This window comes from Anastrepha obliqua, unplaced genomic scaffold, assembly GCF_027943255.1.
Source record: "Anastrepha obliqua isolate idAnaObli1 unplaced genomic scaffold, idAnaObli1_1.0 ptg000005lb, whole genome shotgun sequence".
Taxonomy (NCBI): Eukaryota; Metazoa; Arthropoda; class Insecta; order Diptera; family Tephritidae; genus Anastrepha; species Anastrepha obliqua.
In genome coordinates this window covers 2467236-2478942 of record NW_026562177.1, presented here as the reverse complement: position 1 = coordinate 2478942, position 11707 = coordinate 2467236, and the positions used below count along the sequence as shown (strand labels likewise).

General features: G+C 37.4%; 1 pseudogene; it reads right to left on the bottom strand.

Moving 5' to 3' along the window:
* Positions 1 to 10826: 10826 nt before the first annotated feature.
* LOC129251151 (U2 spliceosomal RNA) lies at positions 10827 to 11007 on the bottom strand (annotated as a pseudogene).
* Positions 11008 to 11707: the final 700 nt, after the last annotated feature.

Here is an 11707-nt window from a genome sequence, read left to right as displayed (position 1 = left end):
TAAGACCGGGACGCTTTCCTGTAAGAACAAAGACGGCGAACTGGTTACTGACGTACAGAGCAATCTTAAATTATGGAGGGAACACTTCTCGAACCTGTTAAAAGTGAAGAGCTGCGCATGCCACAGAGAATGTGAAGATCCCGATACCCCAATCGTCGACGACGGAATTGACGTTCCGCTACCCGACCATGACGAGGTGAGAATAGTAATATCACGGCTAAAGAACAACAAAGCCGCGGGCGCCGACCGACTGCCGGATGAGCTATTCAAACATGGCGGCGAGGAGCTGGTAAGGTGAATGCACCAGCTTCTTTGCAAAATATGGTCGGATAAAAGCATGCCTGCCGATTGGAATTTAAGTGTGCTCTGCCCAATCCATAAGAAGGGTGATCCTGCAATCTGTGCCAATTACCGCGGGATTAGTCTTCTAAATATCGCCTATTAGCTGAAGCCCACCGTCAACCAATTGATTGAACCTTATCAGTGTGGCTTTAGACCTGGAAAGTCCACCATCGACCAAATATTTACAATACGCCAAATCTTGGAAAAGACCCATGAAAGGAGAATCGACACACACCATCTTTTCGTCGATTTCAAAGCTGCATTCGACAGTACGGAAAGGAGTTACTTGTAAGCTGAATACTTGTAAGTCTGAATTTGGTATCCCCATAAAACTAATACGGCTTTGCAAGATGACGTTGCTCAACAGCAGCAGCGCCGTCAGAATTGGGAAGGACCTCTTCGAGCCGTTTGATACCAAACGAGGTTTCTGACAGGGTGACTCGCTGTCGCGTGACTTCTTTAATCTGATGTTGGAGAGCATCGTACGAGCCGCAGAACTTAATCGCTCAGGCACAATATTTTATAAGAGCGTACAATTGTTGGCGTATGCCGATGATATCGATATCATTGGCCTTAACAACCGCGCTGTTAGTTCTGCCTTCACCAAACTGGATAAAGAGGCAAAGCGAATGGGTTTGGTGGTGAACGAGGACAAAACGAAGTACCTCCTGTCTTCAAACAAACAGTCGGCGCACTCGCGTATCGGCACCCACGTCGGCACATTTCGAGGTTGTAAAAGACTTCGTTTATTTAGGAACCAGCATTAACACCGATAACAATGTCAGCCTTGAAATCCAACGTAGAATCTCTCTTGCCAACAAGTGCTACTTTGGACTAAGTAGGCAACTGAGCAGTAAAGTCCTCTCTCGACGAACAAAACTAACACTCTACAAGACTCTCATCATGCCCGTCCTAAGGTATGGCGCAGAAGCTTGGACGATGACAACATCCGATGAAGCGACGCTTGGAGTGTTCGAGAGAAAGATTCTGCGTAAGAGTTTTGGACCTTTGCACGTTGGCAACGGCGAATATCGCGGACGATGGAACGATGAGCTGTATGAGCTTTACGAGGACATAGACATAGGACAAAGATCCAACGGCTACGTTGGCTGGGTCATGTCGTCCGAATGGATACAAACGCTCCGGCTTTGAAAGTATTCGATACGGTACCAGCTGCTGGTAGCAGAGGAAGAGGAAGGCCTCCTCTGCATTGGAAAGATCAGGTGGAGAAGGACTTGGCTTCACTTGGTGTGTCCAATTGGCGCCGGTTAGCACGAGAAAGAAACGACTGGCGAGCTTTGTTAAACTCGGCCAAAATCGCGTAAGCGGTTATCGCGCTAATTAAGAAGAAGAAGGAGGGGTTATGATTTTTGATTAAAATTTCCAGGTCAATATAATTATTAAAGTAGTCATTCATATTCCATTGCAGAATAGATAGCATATTGCGACTATAAAAGAAAAAAATGAGTAAATTAATATAAAGGGATTAGATCTTAGAATTAGGGAGGGAGGATCGGTACTTCAGATTCTGAAAAAAGTGGAGAAAGGGTGGATGTACCCATATCTGAAGGGGGATTGGAGGGGGATAATCCAATCAATGAGAGAGGGGGGAGAGAAGGGGCGAGAGGAGAGTCGGGAGGAGATTGAATGGTGAGAGGATACACCTTATTTGGCGTAATGGTTTCATTTTGAGATATTCTTGTACTTTCTTTAATATTGTTATTTGAAGCTTTTGCTACACTTGCAAACGAATTTGGGTTCAGAGTAGGGAATTTGGTCATTATATTTTTTTGATCGCGTCACGTATACTGCATTTATTTATGTTATTTGGTTTGTTGAAACTTAGGACATAAATTTGAGGAAGAGGGATGATCTGATTAGCAGTTAGCGCACATAACTCTAGTGCATTCGTAAGGAGAGTGTGGGGGGAGGCTGCACGTGGCACCAGTTGAATCTGACAAACCTCGCAACGCTTTTGACTCGGGAAATACGGACGGACATATTAAGTTCTCCAAGCGACTTCAATTTTGTCTGGAAGGTTGTATTTATCAAATGTTAGTAGGATGGCGCCAGTGTATTTGCGAACGCCCGGCAATTTGTTGGCAATTTGTCAGCGATTTTCTTATTTTGACTAAGTAACAGCAGAGAACCGTCGCGAAGCTCAGTAATATTGTTGACTTCTTTACTTATTGCTTGTATGCCCTTGTAGACAGCAAAACTGGATAAAGTTGTCAGCGTTTTCTTTTCATCCAGAGCTCTGATAACCAAGAACCGGGGGTCATCCGTTTTGGTGATTGGAATTTCAGGAAATATATTCAGTGGAGAATTTTCAGGTTTTTGGCGTTTGGCTTTAGGTGACGGAGACAACAGGGCGAACCTATTGTTTCTAAAGTTAGTGGCCCCAGGGACCATAGTAACAAATCAGTAACTAAATTTTATCAAATTTTCTATAATATGCACTAACTAAACAAAAGAACAAGCGGCCGAAATAACAGGAAAAAATATAACTGTACAAATGCGGTCATTGGTTAAACACAATCAAAGAGAATGCTCGAAATATCTCGGCGGAACGAAAAAACCGACTGTACGCTGTGAGAGTTCCTTGGTGACTGCTGAACAATTTAAAATATTATATGTAACAAAAACAAAAAATTCATTCATAAGTTCGAGCTCATATTTCTAAGAGTAAAATACTTTCATTCATAAAACGAGCCGCCCATATGCCAATTTTCTCGATCATTCAAAAATAGTCAATATTGGAATATTTCGCGTAGAATTCAAATTATTTGCCAATATTTGGTAAATCTTGATTTTTGTCATGTCGGTGGCCGCGGCTCCGTATATATGTATGTACCCTTATATGTATGTATGTAAATATGTCTTCCAACTGCTCGACAGCCACTGCTGCTGTGAGTCAAGTGTTCGCAAAAGCTACAGTAAGAGACACAAAAAAACAACAAGTAGTATATGAAAAAGTTCTAGCCCGGACATTTCGATACTAGGGAAAATTTCGAATACATTATTTTTGGTTCTCCCATGGTATATAAATACTAAATTATTATATTCCTTTATGTATATTGATAAAAAGTGCACAATTGATAAAAAGTGCACAAAAGCATATGCATATTAGCAGCAAAGAAATAAACTTACTCTAAAATAAGAGTGCGGCTTTTTCGTAGGCTACTTGTCTGCATAGCCTTCGGATGAAGCACAAAGTGCCAAACATTTAATATCGAAGAAATCACTGAAGCTTCTGTGAGTTGTATTGATGTGCAGTACTGTTCATAACAAAATTAACCAAAATTTTTCAATCAATATTTACTTTTTGTTTCAAAGCTTTAACACATATTTTTCGACTTTAATAATGACAAATAATAACGTTACACTTCATACAAAAGGTTTAAAAAGGTGTCTAAGTATATTATGGGGCAATTTTGTTTACGCTTCATAATTCATAATTTTCGGCACAATTTCTGTGCCTCTGAATGCGCGCGGATTCCTTTTTAGCATTTTTAACGAATCGTGTGCGAAGAATCGCATATAACCGCGTATTGTACATATACAGCATTTTCCTGAAAGGTAAGAAGTAGGCGGCCACGGCGAATGGTTGTTGTTTTTTATATGCTCTGTGTCAAGCGTGCGCAGAAGCTTGTGTTCTGCGTTTGTTAGAATGGTGGTAGTTTGTATGCATTTATGCGTTTGGCTTTTTCAACAGATTTATGTATTTCCTTTTTGATTAATTTATATAAAAATCAGATCATATCCAGTATGAAATATTTTATACCGAAAAGAAATTTCTAAATATCAAATATAAAAAACCTAAAACACTATTTTAAAGCAATTCTAATTACAATAAACTCAAAAGATTTACCCAACTTAATTGTAAAAAAGAAATCGTGCAAGGAAAACAATATGACTCTTTAGGACATTCTCTGATATTACATACCTATGCAGTCATATGTATATTCACATGAGCATGTATGTGTGTCTGTGCCATGGCTTAGACCATCAACAAACTTGTTGCTTCTCAGCTGATTTTCGTACTAAAAGTCAACGCCGCTAAAATGCAATAACTCATCCAACCGCATACTCTTAATGGCGCCAGGAGTTTTTAGTACAAATCGTCGCTGTGGCACACATACATATGTACATATATGGTAGCCGAGGAAGTGATACGCGTGGATTGTCCGGCAATCGACAGCCGAAAAGGTGTTTCAAACAAAACCACTGTTGCTTCAGAGTCAGTCTGATAAGGGGCTTCATTGAGAACGAACCTTTCCGGTCTTCGAATTAAAGTTCATTTTAAAGTTAAAACTGGTTGAATATATAAACATATCACATACTACTACATATACACGCTCATACATACCTACATATGCAAACTGAAATACTATATTAAAACTCACATCAATACAAACACGTTAAAGTGCAAAAACAAAAATATTTATATATAAGTGAACTTTATACAATAATTTGTGGAAACTCGAACGTTACATACTTACTTTATGACAACAAAATATACGCATTTTGGAAAGCGCCAGTAAATTGTGAAATTAAGAAACAGAATTGAAAAAGGAGTACTTGGCAACACTTTGCTTAATTTGAAGTTATTTTGTGCGGCAGGTTAAGTGGAATTATTAATTTTGAAATTAATTGCTTAAAAAATTTGTGAAATAAATTTGCCTTCGTTAATTTCGAAGGTTAGTATTACTAAATATTATATTATACTATAATTTACTGAAAAGGTGAAAAAGTGAGCGGTGATGTCCAAATAGGAGGTTATTTAATAAATAATTACTATCACATAATTTACCAGCCAATACTCGCTTTAAAAACTTCTAAAAACTATCTGAAGTGAATTTTTAAATACCTTTTGCAGTAATATAGTATTGGTATGCTTAACTTTAAACCCCGATTTAATTTCTGTTATATCTCAATCTGTGCCCCAACTAACATAAAATAGAGTCATGCTTTCGCACTCCTATTCGATGATAGCTTTTATCCGCTGAAACTGCCAGACGTTTACGAATACACTTAAATATCTGTGTTGTGCTTTGGTTAGGCCAAGTGTTTTTCTGGCGACCTTACACTAAACAAAAGCGCTTTGGTCGAGAATTCTTCCAAAACTTGCTCTCCACTTACTGAATTTTTCTCTACCACCGGATCACGTAGAATATGCCCATGAATGTCGTTTTGCGCTTACATTCCATCGATTTTTACGTTATTTCCATCCCAGCTCAAAGCGAAATCAGGTTAAAGGACGTTGGTCTCAGGCGACAATCTCTCAAAAGGCATGGTAGCATTTCTGGCTGGTTAACTCCGAATTTCTCTAAACTTTGGACATACTCTATCTATCTGCAAACTGGAGTTTGAGGGTCGTGTCAGGGCAATCTTTCCAAGTAGGTAGGAATTGGGGGAAAACCTGTACCGAAGCTAGTACATCTGCCTTCACTAACGGCTCCAAGGTGGAATCGGGAGTCGGAGCAGGGGTTTTCTCTGAATTAGCTAATTTATTTATTTAGAATTACCGAATACTGCTAGTGTATTTCAAGCAGAAGTCTATGCGATCCTGCAGGTACGCAAAATGCTTAGGGAACGCGTGAGCGAGGGAGATATTAACACTTTCTCCGATAGTCAAGGCGGGACGCCATGATGAAGATCCAAACTAGTCAACTCCTCTAAGGAGGAGATCAAATCTCTTGGGAGTGCAGGTAACATTTCTCTGACTTGGCTTCCAGGGCATAGGAACATCGAGGGAAATGAAAGTGTTGATGAGCTTGCTAAGAAGGGTACCGAATTGTTCTCAGAGCTTTCCCACTCGGTCGTCGGCACCTCCGTGACTGTTGTTAAAGGGGAATCGCACAACTTATTTTTCAGGAAATTACAGAAAAGATAGAACTCCAATTCGAAAACCCTTTGGCCCCAGTATAATAGACTCCAGAAAATCCAGAGGACTTCACACCATTCAATCTTTAAGCTCATAGCTGTGTTTGCGGGTCATTGGACGATTGGCACACACGCGGAAAAGCTGGGTTCACTATTTAACCCCCATTTCAGAAGCTGTGGGGACCTTTCAGAGGAAAAGCTAGGTTCACTATTTAACCCCCATTTCAGAAGCTGTGGGGACCTTTCAGAGAAGGATACTGTTGATCACTTTCTCTGTAGATGTCCAGGTTTGGCAGACGATTATGGTCACTGGGTCCTCTTTTCTTCGACAGCCTGGTACGGTGCGCCAATCTAAAACCCGTCAATCTTCTCCGTTACATCAACAGCTCTGGTGGGCTGTAAATATCTGCCTATTGGAGGTCTCATAATGATATCAAACCAGCGCCTTAGTGCTACTTGGGGATTCATTTCACTTGGGGATGCCATTCAACCATTTCACCTACCTACTTTCTTACTATTCTCGTTGCCACCTAATTAGCTTTCCTACACTTGAGGACAGAATGAAAAAATTATATGAAATCCAAATATCCTGTTAGATGATAACCATATTGTATAGCGCTCTTTAATTCTTGAACTATTTGAAAGCGAACTCAAATTAAGTGTCTGAAAAAAGGTGGAAACTCTCAAAGAAGTTTTGCAATGATTTTTTTTTAAATAGGTTTTGTTTGATACCGATATTGTAGTATAAACAAGGTTTTTGAAGTGAAAACTTCTTTAGAATCGTTGGGAGTGATTTGAGACTCGATGAAACGAAAAAGCGACACCAAAAAGAAGAAGAAAAAAAATACCAGTCTAACGGTTAGACTTGATAGAAGTGAAACCTTCCGTAAAACAAACTGAGAGAGAATAAGACGAAAGCAGCATTAGGAGCGGGATAATTATAGGTTCATTATAATATTGCTATAAAGTTCATATTTTATTTTCTTCATTTTATCATTATTCATCCTCAATATTTTCAATTTCAACAAATGATACGAGTGGCTTATGATAGATAAAATATGATACAAATGCTTTGGTTTCGATGTTGTCAAAAAAAATACCCAAACGGACCGAAGAAACAGACTTACAAATTTCTTCCATTTTCGTCTACTTGTATTCATATAAAAATTTATGTCTCTTCCCACCAAAGCTAAATGTATTAGTATATTTCTTCTTGTATTTATTCAAGGCTGAAATCCCGGCGGTACTGCAATACCGGGCCAACCCGTGGCAGAGGTGGAGAGCAAGCCCCTAAAACACTCCGCGCATTTCCAAAAATTATCTATGGATAAGTTCGTGCGGTTTTACAACAGATGGCGTAACTTGATTATTATTCCATCGATCCACATTTCCAAACATTCATTGGAGAGCTACTGTCGTAAGGCACAAACGTTAGTATAAGTTTTTTATTTGAAGCGTAAACAACAATATTTTTACCACACTTGAAAATGTCGAATTTCGTGCCAAATAATGTGTTTTTGCGGGGAATCTTATATATAAAAATGGAGACGTTTTTTTGTGTTCGTTAGTCGCCGATTCACGCCTAAACGCATTCACCGATTTCAATCAAACTTTCACAGATCATTGGTATTGGTCCATAGATGGTTTATGTGAAGTTTTAAAGAAATCGGTAAAGGTATGCGTGTGTTGTGTAAGTGTGAAAAATACAATATTTGCGTGTTTCCCTTATACGGACATTACGTATACGGAATGAGAATACACGCAAATGAATAGAATATACACAGTCATGAATAACATTGTTTCGATGTCGGGTGACGTATGCGACTGTATTATTCGTAACGCAATAGTTGTCCTCTCTTTTCTTTCCTTTTTATGCATGCGTGACACGGCATCAAAGCACATTGCTTTTTTTTTTTAACTGGAAAAATATTTTGAGCTTCATTTGAACGTTTTATGATTTAGATAAAATAAAAATTCGTTAAATATATTTGATTCCATTAATAACCATAAGCCTGTATTTTTCGAAGCTCAAAGTTTTTGGACAAATATTGAAACGTTTACTTAAACTAAATGTTAAATACAAATATAAATGCGCAAATGTAAAAGTTTAGATGGATTTAAAATATACGAAATTATTTAGCGGTTGAATCCATACATTTTTTGAAATCCATCATATGGATCGACAGTCGCCATAAATGTTCTTTTAAAAAATAAAATGTGTTAATTTGATGGTAGCTCGAGTATTAAGATCAGGTTTTAGTTTAACTTTGTTCATGGGTTTGCGTAATTTTTCTGTGGTGAAAGTCTAAAACCAAGAAAAGAAAACGCGAAAGCCGACGAGAAAAATTTAAAAAATAAATCCTCCTGCATGTATACATTTATACTCGAAAAAGTTATGCTAACACTTTTTTCATGCATTTACGTAGACAATTTTATATGGGCAAACGTACGTTTACGAGATAAATGCCTAAAAGCAGGTATTTATAACTAAAATAGCGCTCTCAGGCATTTCTGTAACAATACTTCTGTAAATTTCATGCTCCAAGTGTTCGAACATTGGTATAGCGCTGAAGACAAATGCTCAGGATATAATACAAAAATCCATATTTACTTGATTTCACATAGTAATATTATCATTGTTAAAAGAGAACAAGTTTTTATTAGGTAATAATTAAATAATGCAACCTTATGTGCTGCTTTGACGAGTGGAAAACCCAAAATAAATAATTATATTTGTATGTGTGTTTAAAAGAGTTGCATTATTTTGTGAGTGTTAGCAGTTTCAAAGTCAAAGAGTAGTTGCAACATTGAAAGGTACCTGAAACACATTTTCATTTAACAACTAAAATTGCAAATATGAGTGTGTTTTTCATTGTTGTTTTTTTTTTTGGGAAAAAATTTATAAAAATAAAATATATTGTGCGTAAAATTTTAATAATCAGTGAAAATAAAAAAACGTTCAACACCAGCAGGTGAATTAAAAGCATGTTTAAAGACATCCCATTTATGGAGGCACGTAAAAACTTTGACCTTGAAAACAAATCTGCGAGTTTATTTGCAAAATTATGCATCGGCTGACGAATTTTCAAGACAACTTCTGAAGATAGGAAATGGACAAATTCCTATTGATGCTGCTATTGGCTTAATCACTTTGCCAGATAATTTTTGTAATTTTGCACACACAAAACAAGAATTAGTTTCAAGTGTTTTTCCAAATATTGCGAAAAATTATCAAAATCACAATTGGTTAGCTGAGAGAGCAATACTGGCTGCGAAAAATAAGGATGTTGGTCAATTGAATGCGAATATTTTAAATGATATGCCTGGTGAGATTGTAACATTTAAATCAATTGATACAGTTATAAATCAAGATGACGCTGTAAATTATTCAACAGAATTTTTAAATTCCTTGGATTTACCTGGACTGCCGGCTCATCGCTTACAATTGAAAGTTGGTGCACCAATTATTTTACTTAGCAGATTAGCAGTCAAAAAGGTCATTAATAATCTTATTGAAGCACCAATTTTAAAAGGAAAATTCAAAGGTGAAGACGTATTGATTCCGCGTATTCCGCCGATTCCACCAGATTTAGCTTTTTACTTCAAAAGATTGCAATTTTCAATACGTCTTGCATTTGCAATGACAATAAACAAAGCACAAGGACAATCGCTGGAATTACGCTGAATTGACTTAGAATATCCATGCTTCTCCCACGGACAATTATATGTATCATGTTCACGTGTAGGAAAGCCATCAGTTCTGTTTATTTATACCACAACTCAGGGCAAAACAAAAAATGTAGTTTACGAAAAGGCTTTGCGTTAGTTTAAGTTTAAAATTAACATTAATTTTATATTGTAAAAAAAGAATAAATACACATAGAGTGAATCTAAATCGAGTGTTCATTATTCATTTCTAATTTTGATATGCCTAGCGAAGCAGGCAGAGGGTCCGCTAGTTCTTTAATATGAAGAAAAAAGCAGCCGAAAGTCATCGTATCTTGGTGGAAGTTTATGGTGAGCATGCTCTAGCTGAGCGAACGTGCCAGAAGTGGTTTGCACGCTTTAAAAGTGGTGATTTTGGCCGCGCCGCCAAAGTTCATGGATACCGAATTGGAGGAATTGCTCGATCAAGATCCGGCTCAAACGCAAGAAGAGGTTGCAAAAACTTTGGGAGTTGATCAATCAACCATTTCCAAACGTTTAAAAGCCATGGGAATGATCCGAAATTCAAATTTCGAAAAAAACCGCATGAACTTATTCATAGACCTAATAGTTTAACATTTGTTGTCCTCCGATGGAGGATCTATCAGATGTTAAGCTGATAACCACACTACCTACTTCAATAGATTTTCTAATAAACCTTTTGAGAATTACACTCTCCCAAAAATGAATGTACGAAATATTTATACCGATTCACTTAAACTGACTTTCAGTATCTAAACCAAAAAACTGTTTTCAATAAATAATCAGAAATGTCCTACAATGCAAATTTCAAAAAAAAAAAAAATTCCATTTTCGTCTACATGTATTCATATAAAAATTTATGGCTCTTCCCACCAAAGCTAAATGTATTAGTATATTTTTTCTTGTATTTATTCAAGGACGAAATCCCGGCGGTACTGCAATACCGGGTCAACGCGTGGCAGAGGCGGAGCAAGCCCCTAAAACACTCCGCCCATTTCCAAAAATCAGTTTAACATTTGTTGTCCTCCGATGGAGGATCTATCAGATGTTAAGCTGATAACCACACTACCTAGTCAATACATTTAAAATAATAAACCTAATAAACCTTTTGAGAATTACACGCTCACAAAAATTATTTATATCAACATATAATATAACGCTTCGTAACTAAATAACTTTTAGGCCAGCGACGACAGCATGGCGCGGTAGCCGAGCGACTAGCAATGTGAGCTTCCGATCCAAAATCCTTGGTTCGAATCACAAGAAAAAATAAAAGTTATTTTTATTTAGTTCGTCGCTACTTTTATATCAACATATAATATAACGCTTCGTAGCCAAGAGGGTCGCTTTTTCGTTTCACTTTTCCTCAAATCACTCCCAACGATTCTAAAGAAGTTTTCACTTCAAAAAGATATACGTATATATATGTATGTATAGAAAATGCTTCACTACCAGGCACACAGAAGGATGGCATAAGCAAATTTAAATTTGTGAATTTATATATGTATGTATATATGCGGATATATGTATATATGTTGTGTGTATGTACATATGTGCCTCGCCACAGCAAAACATACGGTAAAATTTCTCAAGAAATCCAGCGCGCATTCATAGGCACAGCATTGCATGTACAGTAGGGCGGGTCGATTTAAAAATCGCTCATTGCTCTATGAAAATCGTATTCTAGGGATCAAAATAAGAAACTTTGCCGAAGGAACCATACCTCTAAAACGAATTCTGATGTCCCCCAATTTCAAAATATCACCATTTTTGGCCTTTACATGAAAAAATC